This window comes from Chrysemys picta, chromosome 21, assembly GCF_011386835.1.
Source record: "Chrysemys picta bellii isolate R12L10 chromosome 21, ASM1138683v2, whole genome shotgun sequence".
NCBI lineage: Eukaryota > Metazoa > Chordata > Testudines > Emydidae > Chrysemys > Chrysemys picta.
The window spans coordinates 14255271-14269247 of record NC_088811.1 but is presented as its reverse complement, the minus strand read 5'-3'; the positions used below and the strand labels follow the sequence as shown (position 1 = coordinate 14269247).

Genomic DNA, 13977 nt, shown 5'->3' with positions numbered 1-13977 from the left:
GTGGAAAAACACTGGCATTTCAAGATGGATTCCAGTACCAGGTGTCTTGATCACATGACCCTGCAGCCATAACTCAAAGGCTGGTTGTAACATCCTCAGGAAGACTTCCCAGGAAGGCGGGAGATTAGCATCTTCTAAGACCTATTGTTCTCCCTAATGGTCCATTGACTTGTTCCCAGCTACCCATCTAGACTGACTGCATTCTGTTTAGTGGGCGTTCCCCATGTGTAAACACAATTTGTACTACAGATACCTAGTCAACATTCCTAACTTCAGATACAGAAATGATACATGCATATGAATAGGATAATCATATTCAATAAATCATAACCTTTCCAATGATATCTCACATGACCTACCTGGCATAAAATATATTATGATTATATCACAATCATATCATATTACTACAAAAAATATGGGAAGCAGTGTCACAAGGGGTCCCCTGGCTTAAGCTGGGATTGTCAGTGGGGGTCGAGTGTCGTAGGTTCTTTTAAAAATTCCAGCCTTAATGTTTATTGGCTTAGATCTGTCAAAGCATTATAGACTCAAAGAACAGACATCATAGAGTTTGTACCTCTCAAAAGCTGGCATTATTGAAAGGCTTTATCCCCAGATGTTTACTAGGAAGTTAAAAAACAAACAAAGTCCGCAGAGTTCACTTGCCGTTAGGAGACCCAGGGTCAGATTATCCAATACATTTTACTCTACCCCTCTTCAAATCTACTACAAATGTAAAGTAGGGGCCTGAATTTCGGAGGTGCTAAGCCCTGGCTTCACTTACCATTGAAGCCAATGGAAGCTGCAGTTGATTAGTCCCCTAGGCTTACATTAAAATGCAGCTACCTTCCGTTTTCATGTTTAGTAGCTATTCCACAGCTATTTTCTGTATGAGGTGGAACTGAACAAGCTGGAGAAGTCTTTATTAATACTGCAAATGCCGATCAGCTTTGGCTCCATTAGCGGGTTCTTTAGCAGCAGTCATCTGCATTTACCCATTTTATGCACAGTCATGATTTGTAGAAGGATTCGACTCCACGAGGAACAGTAAATTCAACAGAGGGTTAATACAACAATGAACCAGAGGTCAGGATTCCCTTGCATGCTTCTCATTGCCAGGAACAGGATGCACTCAACAGTGGAACCCCATGCATAATGAGGATAAGCTGATTTTAAGAATTTAATACTGAAGATATACATGGCCAAGGTTAAGCTCTTGTGTGCTTTTTCCAGGAGCAAGCCAGAGAGGCACTCATTAAAGTGCACCAATTCTTTCCTGATCCAAGAGCTTCTGGAAATCCATTCATCTCATTATTCCTTAGCAGGATCAAGATTTCTAAATCCACTTCCATAAAGGTGTGAATCAGAAAGTGCTGCATGTAGCAGGGCAGATGGGTTTTAGCCATTGCAATGTACATGTTGAGTACATTATTCCATAAAGATCTGGAGAAAAGAAATAAGCCACTTACCTTAAAGGGAACATGTTTTGAAGAGCCAATCTCAACTCTACCAAACCTATAATTATACCTGCCAGTCCATAAGGAACACTCGAGGCCTCGGGTAAGTGGGTCTGTAATTCCATTGACTTTAATGGAGCAGAATAGCATTTAGGGAAAGTATACGTAGGGCAGGGTTGGCTTATATTTGGCTCATTCAATTACTGGTTTCAAATTAGCACAGGCATTAATATAATTCTGAGGAACAATTACATTTTTTACAAGTTTAAATGCTTCCACTTCCTGCCAAAATTCTACATACCACACGCAAATTCCAAAACCTTTCCCATTCCTCCCAAATATTTTAAAAGTTATCCCGTTAGTCCTCTCAACAAATGGCCTTATAGATCCACCTTAATTTAGACCAGTTATCACCCTACACAGATAAGGAATTGTGCAACAAGTTTGGTTTATTAACTGGTGGATCTGTTTTGCCAATAGCACAATGGGGCCCCAATCCTGACGAGCAGCTGTGGCCACTAGTGTATTATAAAGAGCACAAATAATGGGAGAACCAAGATGCGCCTGAACTTGAGCAAAGAGCGATCCCTGCTCTTAAGACAGATACGGCACCCATTGTACTCAGTCTAGGTTCACCAGGTCTTAACACAGTAGTTGCCATAGCTATGATGGTGAAAGTGATATAAATAAGTAATAAGGTAACAGCGCAGACTAGTCAATCAGATTGGATAGCCTCCATCTGCCAACTGCTAAAACCTGATGCTTCAAAGGGAGGAGTGGGAAGAAAGACTCTTTAAAAAAGTCAGGTACTCAATAGGGTCAATTATGCAATGCTATATATAGGTAAAACTTCCTTCCTAACCCCCACTGCCATCAGCTAAAGAATAAGAATGATCTTTAGCAAGTCTTACTAGTCAGATCCAGTTCTTTAAAATTAAGTGGTGTTTTTAAAAGTGTAATCGCTATTGGCATTTCAAGCCTAGCACTTGGGTTGGCCATTTTGATTGAAAGGGATACGATTCTGGACACCAGCAGTATTATATTATAGAAGAGGCTACACATTATTCTGCTTTAAATATTGTCTTAGTCAGCAGAAGAAAAAATGTCAGTGTTCCATGTTTTTAAGTCAACTCTAAAATTTAAACAAGTCAACAACCAGCAAGCTACTATGAAATTAGGATGGATTTTAACACTCTTCTGCAATCCTGTACTAGATTCAGAACTGCCCATTGTAAATTAACTTCACACGAAAAAACACTTCCGTTGATTTATGGTGATCATTTCCAGGCAGCTACACTGACGAAATGTCTGCAGTTTTCATTCAAGCACATCATGCTGGGAAGGCATGATCTACTGACCCGGGGATGGGAAATTAAATCCCCCCGAAGTCTGAAATGAAGTAGTCAGACTGCATTTTACCTGCAGCACATGCAAAACAACCTAACCAGTTTAGAGTCAGCGAGGACTGGCAGGTTGATTTAAGAAGCGTACATATCTCCATGTTACACTTCAGTGGGAGTAGCAGAGAGCATGCCTGCACCAATTTACAACAATGTAAGTGATCCATTAGCTCTCAGTGTCCCTTTTATGAATATTCTTTCAACGCCTTTTGCACATCAAACAAGCAGGACAGCCTGACCTCATTAGCCTGCCCAGCTGTCTCGCACACTCCTCTAGTGCAGAGATTGAATCATTATAAACGAGAGAAAATGCACTAACCAGGGCTCAAAAACTCTGTTTTCTGCTAGCTAGAGGAGTCAAATCAACTGGTCAAGTGACACACTGGAGAATGAAAAACTATGAGGAGTCCTTGTGGCACCTTAGAGACTAACAAATTTATTTGGGCACAAGTTTTCGAGGGCCAAAACCCACTTCATAGCTTATATCCAAATAAATGTGTTAGTCTCTAAGGTGCCACAAGGACGCCTCATGGTTTTGGCTGATACAGACTAACACAGCTACCACACTGGAGGAGGAAGTAGCTTACCAGTCAGCTCCAGGGAAAACAGCCATATGAGAAACTTAGAAATTCCAGCACTCTTCCTATTCCCAGAAAGTGTGGGTGCTATCAGAATGACGTCCCTAGGCCCTGCCTGCAGGCTGCCTCTTTTGTCCCAGATACAGTTAAGCAGAGGCTGCCAAATCTGAAGCCCCTTTGCCATACCTTGCTGGTAGAAGTGGGGAGGAGCAATCGCCCCTGTTACAGCTCTTCCACAGCCTTGTGACTTAGGCATGGGAAGTCTGCAGTACTTGGAGGTGCCCACAGCCTCTAGCTGCTCCATCAGCCACTCCTCTCTCTTCCTCAGTCTCCATTGCTCACAGCTGTGCCAAGCACCAACGGAGTGAAATTGCAGTAGGCTTGTCAGTTTGCGCTGGGGCTCTCCAGCTGTGGAGACTCAAACTGACAACAGGCTCTCACACCTGCAAGGTGCTTTACAACTTTAAGGGCTAGAGAATGATTTTCTGTTTACCAGAAACAAATGTTGCAGAAATTAATGGTCTAGTGCCCTTGCCCCCACCCATCTCGGTTCACCAAGAAGAACTTCCCATATGCCAGCCAACAAGTACTTCCTTTTAAACTCTGAAATCAGAAAGACATTAAGCAAAGTAAAATCCCTCACCAGTTGAGCCAAATAATTAGTTACTTATCCCTTGCAAATGAATGACCCATAGACTGCAACTTTGTAGCCAAAGAATCCTGCAACCTGAGATCTTTTGCCTTGTCATGGCAGAATAGGTGCTGCCCTGTTTGGGAAATCCTAAATTCCTGAAGTCTGTTCCAATTGCCTAATGGTTTGACTGACAAGGTGCATGAGGCAATATCTGTCAACAGAAGCTGCGGGTGGCTATATTACAACAGAAAAACTTCAAAAACAGACTCCAAGGAGAGACTGCTGAGCTGGAATTGATATGCAAACTAGATACAATCAATTTAGGATTGAATAAGGACTGGGAATGGCTGAGCCATTACAAACATTGAATCTATCTCCCCTTGTAAGTATTCTCACACTTCTTATCAAACTGTCTGTACTGGGCTAGCTTGATTATCACTTCAAAAGTTTTTTTTTCCTCTTACTTAATTGGCCTCTCAGAGTTGGTAAGACAACTCCCACCTGTTCATGCTCTCTGTATGTGTGTCTATATATCTCCTCAATATATGTTCCATTCTATATGCATCCGAAGAAGTGGGCTCTAGCTCACGAAAGCTTATGCTCTAATAAATTTGTTAGTCTCTAAGGTGCCACAAGTACTCCTGTTCTTTTTGCAGATACAGACTAACACAGCTGCTATTCTGAACACATTAAGTTAATTTCAAACCAAAGTGACTATCCTGAGTCTACATATCACTTTGTCACTTATCTTCAGCACCAAATTGTCATAGAATCATAGAATATCAGGGTTGGAAGGGACCTCAGGAGGTCATCTAGTCCAACCTCCTGCTCAAAGCAGGACCAGCACCAACTAAATCATCCCAGCCAGGGCTTTGTTAAGCCTGACCTTAAAAACCTCTAAGGAAGGAGATTCCACCACCTCCTTAGGTAACCCATTCCAGTGCTTCACCACCCTCCTAGTGAAAAAGTTTTTCTTAATAGCCAACCTAAACCTCCCCCACTGCAATTTGAGACCATTACTCCTTGTTCTATCATCTGATACCACTGAGAACAGTCTAGATCCATCCTCTTTGGAACCCCCTTTCAGGTAGTTGAAAGCAGCTATCAAATCCCCCTCATTCTTCTCTTCTGCAGACTAAACAATCCCAGTTCACTCAGCCTCTCCTCATAAATCATGTGCTCCAGCACCCATATCATTTTTGTTGCCCCCCGCTGGACTCTTTCCAATTTTTCCACATCCTTCTTGTTGTGTGGGTCCCAAAACAGGACACAGTACTCCAGATGAGGCCTCACCAATGTCGAATTGAGGGGAATGATCATGTCCCTATTTATACAGCCCAAAATGCCATCAGCCTTCTTGGCAACTTTCATGACTTGATCCAAAACTCACTGCTGTTTACCTTGTGCTTTTAAGAAGGGGGTGGAAGGCCTCCCAAAATCCCATTCTGTCAGGTGCGATGACCAGGGTTGTATAGGAAGCACATGAGCGGAGGTTTATTTATTGCTTTCTCGACCACCAAGGCCACCCCCTGCGCTTTAGAACCCTCACTCCTGGGAATGTGTTCAGAAGCAAAATCCATTGAACATGACTAGGCTTAGCCCCCTTTCCCCCAAGAAACTGGCCCCTTAGGTTGGGATTAACCTAGGAAAAGCTCCAGTCTGTAAACCCCTGAAGAGCAGACTGTACCTTCTTGTCTGTCCGTGCAGCTCTGCCGCTGTATGGAATCACTCACTTCATACAATGTCTAAGCGTCTCTAACTCCTTGCTCCTGTGTCCATGGAAAACTGTCCCACGGTTACTGTTCTTTGGGTTACAGAACTCTTCACAAATCAGTTTCCATAATGTGTTGGCTTTTACATTTATGCTTGTGAGGCATTAAAAGTGTCAGCCATCTTATGTAGCCATAAATGCTGGGGTTGGTCCGAGGCCTTCTCCAGTTCTTTACTATACTGTCCCCTTCAGCATGGTAGGATTACAAAAAAAGAACTAGATAAATTCATGGAAGATAGTCTATCAATGGCTATTAGCCAGGATGGGCAGGGATGGTGTCCCCAGGGAATGGATCACTTGATGATTCCCTGTTCTGTTCATTCCCTCTGGGGCACCTGGCATTGGCCACTGTTGGAAGACAGGACACTGGGCTAGATGGACCGTTGGTCTGACCCAGTATGGCCGTTCTTATGGTGCCTTCTCACTCCTAGTCTCCCCCCCTTCTGTTAATTCAACTGCACTTTTGTCATCTTTCAAAGCACTGCCACTTCCCTCCTGCATTTTGATGATTCCTATTGTATTACATCACCTCCGAAGTCTTTTTTTACCCTTTCCAGCTAAAGTAAAACAAGATAAATAAGGTCCAAAGTCATTCTTCTTAAAAGGACTGACTGGATCGAACCCCACCACCCCCATGTTCCTCTTGATCCTGTCTCCCAAGTAATTTTCCTTCAGTACCCTTCAGAATTTTAGACACTATCTCCACTTGCAATCTCCTCCTCCCAGTAGAAGCCTATTTCCTATATTCTGCAAAACATTAAAATTGCCAGCTCACCGCCCTTCCTTGTTTCCCAGACCAATTCCCCTAGCTTCCGAATAAATACAGCCTCTGTACATCAGATGTGGTTTTGCATCTTTTTTTTATGCACACTAAATATTTTGCAAACAAAGCAGCTAAAATTAAATCAGGTATTGAGAGTAACATTCAAACTCTCACACTGCTAGGAAGCTCCCATCGGTCACCACTCCTGACCATGTTCTTCATCAGAGCGCTGACAAAAGAATGCTTTGAAAAAGGGAGTTGCCTATCACGACTGTGCCCAAAAGTCACTGCATGAGACAAGGGTGGCCAGCTACTAACAGCATGTTGCAACTAATAAGATGCATTGCCACAGAACTATAAATCTGCTTGAATCACAGCATGAGTTCACTCATTCCTTGCTCAGTGGCACAAAATTTGGAGTTACACCCCCGATTGAGGAAAGTGATCGTCTGCTTTGGGTAAAAGACCTGAGAAATTCTAGCCTGAGAAAGTGCCTGGTAAAGTTTCCAAGTCCTACAGGTGGGTCCCTGGATGGGTTCGGAGGGTGGGGGAGAGGTGGCAGGAGAGCACGAGCCTGACAGGATAAGTTAGAAAAGGGAAGTACAAGAATTGGGGGACGGGAGGGTGAGAGAAAGGAAAAGAAATGTTAACAGAAGTGGTGGAATGTAGGTGTAGGGGAGAGGAAAAGGAAAGAGACAGAAACTGAAGACAACACAGGGGGAAAAATAGACCAGGGCCTATTACAGGAAAAGGAAGCAAAAAAAGGAGGGAAATAACAAAAGCAAGAGAGATGCATTGAACAGTTACAGTGGAACAGTGGTCAGGGAATCACTGGATGAATTTCACTGCTATTCCGAATAATTTACTCAAACCCTTTTCTATGGCTATTGGATCAGCTCTGTATAGTTGGCCAAATACTGTTCGGGCAATGTATTATTTTACAAGTACCTACAAGATGCAAATAATATATTGAACTCATTTTTTCTTTCCTTCTTCTTGGAGCCTGCCTGGAACCGGGGCACCCCACACAGGGAGGGCTCCAGGTGCCCCCAAGGTCAGGGCACAGCTTCCCCCGGGAGGCGCCAGGCAGGGTGAATGGCCCCCCGCCGCTGGGACGGAGTCGGCTCCCTCCCCCGGGCATGGGGAGCGAAGTCCGCGGGGGAAGTTACCGGGCTCTGGGGAGCGTGTCCCGCCCAGGCCCCTACAAAACTATAAATCATTTGAGAATGTAAAGTGACTCAAGCAATGGGGCTTCCATCACATCCCTTGGGAGACTGTTGAACCATCTACTTGACCCCTCTAATTCATCTAATAGTAAATTAACCCTGTACATACCAGCTGGTCCCGTGTGCTCCTGTAATTTGTTCAAATGACCACTTGCATCAACTATTCATAACCTGCATTTTCCAATTCTCTATCCCCCCCATGCATGATCTACTCATAACAAATGCTTTTGTCTCCAATATATCTAGGGGAAAGGGAATGGGAAATACATGATAAGAGGAAAGAGATGAAAAAAGGTTAATGTCTGACTTTAAGACAATTCAATTCTATACCGAAAGGACATAAGACTGAAGGCTTTTGAATCTAAGTGGTGGCAAGGCAGGTTCAAGTGTAGAGAGACGGTACGCTGGAACACATTTACTTTCAAAGCAAATGGAAGGAATGGCTTGTCTCTTCTCTAAATACTGTAACAGACAGAATTTGTCACTGCTACAGCTGAAGATAAGATCGTTTTGAAAAAAATTGGACTAGAATGTACAATATTCTAACCAAACTGCATAGTAAAGTCTTTTAGGATGTTGTCACGCATGACTCGCACACTCCTGCCAAAAGAACTGTTAGAACGAAATAAGCTTGCATTTATTTCTACTACCAATTGTATTAGCATTACTGTCAACTTAAAACATTCACCTGTGTTATTAATACCATCTTACATTATTAGAAGTTTTTTGTTATTACTTATTCTCTGTTTGCTTTTTGCATCCCTTGGGTAATAAAGTCAGCTTCACTAACAGGTTGTTAGTACAGCAAAGTTTGGGTTTCAGGGGGTGTGACAAAGTGGGAATGTTCATAATGTTTTCTCTGAATACTGTGTGGGTGCCTCCGTTTCCCCTATGCATTTCTTAAGTATCTAGATGGTAGGATAAGGGTGTGTGATTGTTGCACAGCCTGGGAGGGCCAGTGTGATGCTGTCTGCACAGAGAATGGCCAACACCCTGTCTCCTGGGCCCCTCCCCTGCAAAGGTGCCAACTGAAGGTGTTGGAGAACAAAGATCAGGTGACCTCCTGGCCCAGGAAAGAGACAAAGGCCAGAGGAGGGGCTGGAGAGTTTCAGTTTGGAGTTGGCTGGGGAAATGGAGGAGGGCCCAGACCCTGAGTCTGGCCTCCCTGCCCCCAAGATGGACCTGACTTAGGGGGTCCTGTTTCTGTACCTACAAGCTCTGTTTTGGACTGTGTTCCTGTCGTCTAATAAACCTTCTGTTTTACTGGCTGGCTGAGAGTCACGTCTGACTGTGGAGGTGGGATGCAGGGCCCTCTGGCTTCCCCAGGAGCCCCGCCTGTGCAGACTCGCTGTGGGAAGCGCACGGTGTGAGAAGGGGATGCTGAATGCTCCGAGGTCAGACCCAGGAAGGTCAAAGCTGTGTAAGCTTCTTGCCCTCGAGACAGTCTGCTCAGAGAGGAGGCTCCCCCCGAGTCCTGACTGGCTTCGTATGGAATAGTTCCAGAGCATTGCCCAGTGACTCCGTTACAGGGGGTTACTAATAGGTTTTAAAAACAGCTACTTTCGTTAGATTTTTTTTAATTGTAGAAACATTTCTAGCAGTTCTTATAAAAAACTGTTAGCTGGTTTGCTTCTAATAAAGACCTAGGGTAACATTTTTAAAAGCCCCTAAGCAACTTAAGATCCCAAACCCTATAGACCTTCATAAAACATATGTGCCTAATTCACTTCTGAAAATTAGACTTAGGCTCCTTACCCCAGTACATAATTGGGTTTCTTTCTATTACAATACACCAAGTGGCAGAAGTCCTTTTGTTTCGTTCTCCCACAATATGTCTGTGTGCAAGTTCCCTTAAGCAAAGCCACAGACTGAATCAAATTGGCCTTGGACAAGTGGAGATTTCTGCTGACTACCTCAGTTCCACTTTTTCCTTCTAGCCCCTACTGCTGCAAAAGTTCACAAGCACATTCACAGTCAGTCACGTGCTTAAGCATATGCAGAACAAGGTCCCTTGAGAGAAAGCCAGAGGCCCAACTCTCCACTGCCTTGCACTGTGTGTTATCATTTAGATCAGTGCCAAATGGGCACTGAACACAACTGATCAGGAAGTGTTCACATCCCCTTTGCACTGGTGTGAGGAAATACACAAAGCACAAGACAATCGAGAAGGAAGGTCACCATTTAATTTTCTAACAATAAATATAAACTAAGAATGATTCTTCATTCTGACACGCTTTGGAAAGGTACTAGCACACAGACATGCTGGAATGCTGAAATATGACCCGACGTGCAGAATAACCATAAGCCCCATATAATTTATTGATATACCCGGTTAGACGACAGGCCATCAGCTAGTAAGATAGAATGAACCATTATGAAGTTATAGCTCACTATACTAACAACAGATGGTACTAAGATTGCTTTAGTTGACATGCTCAGTTGCTCAAAAAACAGGTTTTTCACATGAGTTGTAAAACCAGTTTCCATCTCTCTATTTTAGGAGACTAGTTTTCTATTTATACTGTATTTAAATTGAGTATTTTAAACTTTTTGGATTTTCAGCTGCTCCTTCTTTGTCTTTGGGCATGAGTGGGGCTGACTTTAAACTGGACTTTATTTGCTCCCAGGTGGTTGTTATTAATTTTTAACAAGAGAAAGTTAGAAGGCAATATTAGGGCTATGAAAGTTGCAGTTACACATGTGAAAAGAATCTCTGTAAAGAGCAGATCTGCTAGTGTGGTCATAAGACTCAGGGCATGTCTATACTGCCCTGCAGTTTGGACCACTGGGGTGTGAACAACAGTGCACACCAAAGAGCTACGCTTGTGTGGACACCATGGACGAGAACTAAAAAGTTCCTATTTCTCATTAATGTTATCTTGTTTGAAGAGGGTTAATGTGAATTAAGGACTTTTTGGCTTGTGCCTGCAGCATTCACACAGGGAACTTTTAGCAGAGTACTTTGGTGCACACTGCTATTCACTCCCCGGTAGTCCAAACAACGGGGCAGTGCAGATATGCCCTGACTTCCACTATTCATGAGTGAGACAATCAACATGATTCACAGAAGCCTACACCAGTGCCAGTGGGTAGGGTCTGGATCAGACTGGGAAAAGCCAAGTAGCGTAGCTAGGAAGCTTTCAGACTCCTGGCTCCAAACTGGTCCCAGATGTCTCTCTTCCCTTTTAATACAAAAAAGATGTTTTACCCAGCAACTTTTCTACTATCCCTCATCTCAGTAAACTCCAACCTCCCCCCGCCCGCTCCCAACCCCTGCCCACCTACAGAAGGGGGGTATGTTCACTATAAATCAATTACATGGTTTAATCCCTCCTCAGTATTTTTGCTGGAAGTTCTGTCCTCAGCTCTGAAACCTGGCTAGCGGGTAAGGCAAATTTTCTTCTTTGATTAACCACTCCACTATAACCAGGTGAATTAAAACACACTAGAGATGCTGAAAACACCAGCTTGGGAAATTTTAGATATAAATCTATTCTTAGGCACACAATCTTCTCATATGAGATAGTAATGCCAACTTGTTCAAGTTAAGGAACCACTCCAATCTTTCCCCTATAATACTTTCAAGGTAGCATACAGAAAGTACCCCCGAGAGTCACCTCAGTAGTTAATGAGCATCTAGAATTCCCTAATATTCTGCATCATTTCACCCTGGCAAGTTTTCTCTCTAGCCTAATTCAACTGTGCTCATCACATGCCCACAAAGAGTACTAATAAAACTGCACGGAATTATCAACTACCCAAGCAATGATTGGATAATGAATTACATACGGCTCAGGGGCGGGGGAGCAACTTTATTGACAGGACAGTCGTCTAGGTTGTAATATACATGCCTAAGTCATCTTTGTAGATCTCCATCATATCAGCAGTGAAATAATCCTCTCATACCCTCTTGACACCCAGATACTATAGCAATTACTACCCTAGCCCTTAGGTATTATTGTTTGTATTGCAGTAACACCTAGAAACGCAAAACAGGATAGCGGCCCCACCGTGTTATGTACTGTAACAAACAGTCCTTGCCCCCAAACAGCTTACAGATCAGATAAATGGTGGGAGAAAAAAATATCCTATCTCCATTTACAGGTGGGGAATGGAGGCAGCACAGAGAGATTTAGCGATTTGCCTGAGGTCACACAGGGAGTCGGTGGCAGAACAGGCAACTGAATCCAGATTCCAGAGTCCCTGCTGAATCCCTCAAACAGAAGGCTACCCTTTCTCATACGGCAGAGGTACCTGAAAAGGATACCTACAGTGAAACCCACTGATCGCGAGAACTCCCATTAATAAGGCATTCAAGTCCTGCTGTTTCCAACGGGCAAACCGCAACACCGATTATAGCAGGGGTGGCCAAACTGCAGCTTGCGAGCCACAAGTGTGTCTCAGGGAGCCCCTCATGTCCCCCCATTCTCCACCTACCAGACTGGGGTCCCCAGGGACGGATGATTCATGGCTTCTGCCCTGCAGCAGGCTGATGGGGCACAGGGCTTCTGCCCAGTGGGGAAAGGGGTAACGGGAGGCACCTGCTGGGGCTCAGGGCTTCAGTCGGCACCTCCCTAGCCACACCACCCTGCCACAGGGCAGAAACCCCGAGCCCTGGCAGTTGCACCCGGCTCTCCAACTTCATATGGGGCTCGGCAGGTCGGTCAATTTGGCCACTCCGGGCTCATAGGGGGCTTGGAGGACAAGTTCTGGCTAACGAAATAAAGTGATCGCAGTGCAAATCATTTCTAGTCCAAGGAGCTGTTCGGCCCGCCCTGTTATGGAAGCTCTCGGTTCAAATCCGAGACAACCTGCGTAAGTGGCATCGCTGCCAGGAAAGTCTACAAGTGCCCTGCGGAACAGCCACTCGGAGGAACGCCGGGATCCCACCCAGCACCTTTGATGCAAAGCAGAAGCCCGCCGGGACAGCCCGGTGCGGCAGGGACCCTGCTCCCAGCCTCCGGGGCCAAGTGTTACAGCAGGAGAAAGAGAGCGAGTTACTCCGGGCGAAGGCGGAGGAACGAGTCCGTCCGGGAAGCGCGGACAAGAGGGAGCCGCGCAGGAGAAGCGCCGGGTTTCTCCAGGGGCAGGACGTGGGAATCCGGGGCCGGGCCGTGGCACAGCCCGTCCACGGGACACCAGGGCGCACCGGAGCGGCGGAGTCCCCTGGCTGGCGGGGCTGCGCCCGGGAGCGGGTCCAGCCCCCCTGCGATCCGAGCGCACCGGGCAGGGGAGGCGCCGCCACTGGGGAGCGCTCGGAGCCTGCCTGGAGCCGGGGCGCCCCGCGGAGGTTGGGCTCCAGGCGCCCCCAGGTCAGGGCACAGCTTCCCCCGGGAGGCGCCAGACTGGGACGGACTCGGCTCCCTCCCCCGGGCACGGGGAGCGAAGTCCGCGAGGGAAGTTACCGGGCTCCGAGGAGTGCGTCCTGCCCGGGCCCCACTCACCTGCGCGCCCCAGGGGCCGCTCCATGCCCGACGGCCCTCCCCAAGCGCTGCTCCGCGCCGCCGCCTCCTCCTCTCCATGGCAGGGCGGCAGCAGGAAGCAACCGGGCGGCTCCAGCAGCGCCCTCCCCGCGGCCGCTCCACGCCCCCTGGACGCCGCGCCCGGGTCCTAGAGCCTCCCGACACGGCCATGAGAGGCGTGTGCAGGCGGCCGGCCAAGCCCGGAACCGCCCTAGCCAGTGGGTGGGCTCGGGGCCGGCCCCCGGGATGTCCCCAGACTGAGATCCAGGTGGCCCTTGCTGGTGCCTACAGCCTCCCTAGCCAGGCCTGGGCTCTGAGTGCGGGAGCTGGGTTCTGATGTTCCCACAGCTGCTTCCCGGGGGACAGGGGTGTTACCTGACAGCCCCATAGCACCTCTCCTTTCACTGGGAGTCTGGGACCCACTACTGAAGTGCCACCCCCTCTGGCAGGCCCGCTGGCAGCAATTCCCAGCCCCAGGGCAGAACAGTCAGTGGGTCCCCACGCACCCACCAGCCACAGACGCGGTCTGCCTGACATTTGGGCAGTGCTGCTGGGCGCGCTCTTCGAGCATGGCCAGGGCTTCTGCATGCCCACCCGGTAGGGTTGCCAACTGTCTAATTGTTCAAAGCCAAAGACCTGGGCCCCACCCCTGAAGCCATGCCCCTGTCCCTACCATTCTCTGAGGCCCC

The 13977-nt window shown here is 46.6% G+C and overlaps 1 protein-coding gene across 1 annotated transcript in view; it reads right to left on the bottom strand.

The window, feature by feature from the left end:
* Positions 1–13406, bottom strand: part of TMEM51 (transmembrane protein 51) — a 36927-nt gene extending 23521 nt beyond the window's left edge. Inside the window, exon 1 of the mRNA XM_005293007.5 lies at positions 13271–13406. The gene's annotated coding sequence lies outside the window, so the exon portion shown is untranslated. The remainder of the gene's footprint in view (positions 1–13270) is intronic.
* Positions 13407–13977: the final 571 nt, after the last annotated feature.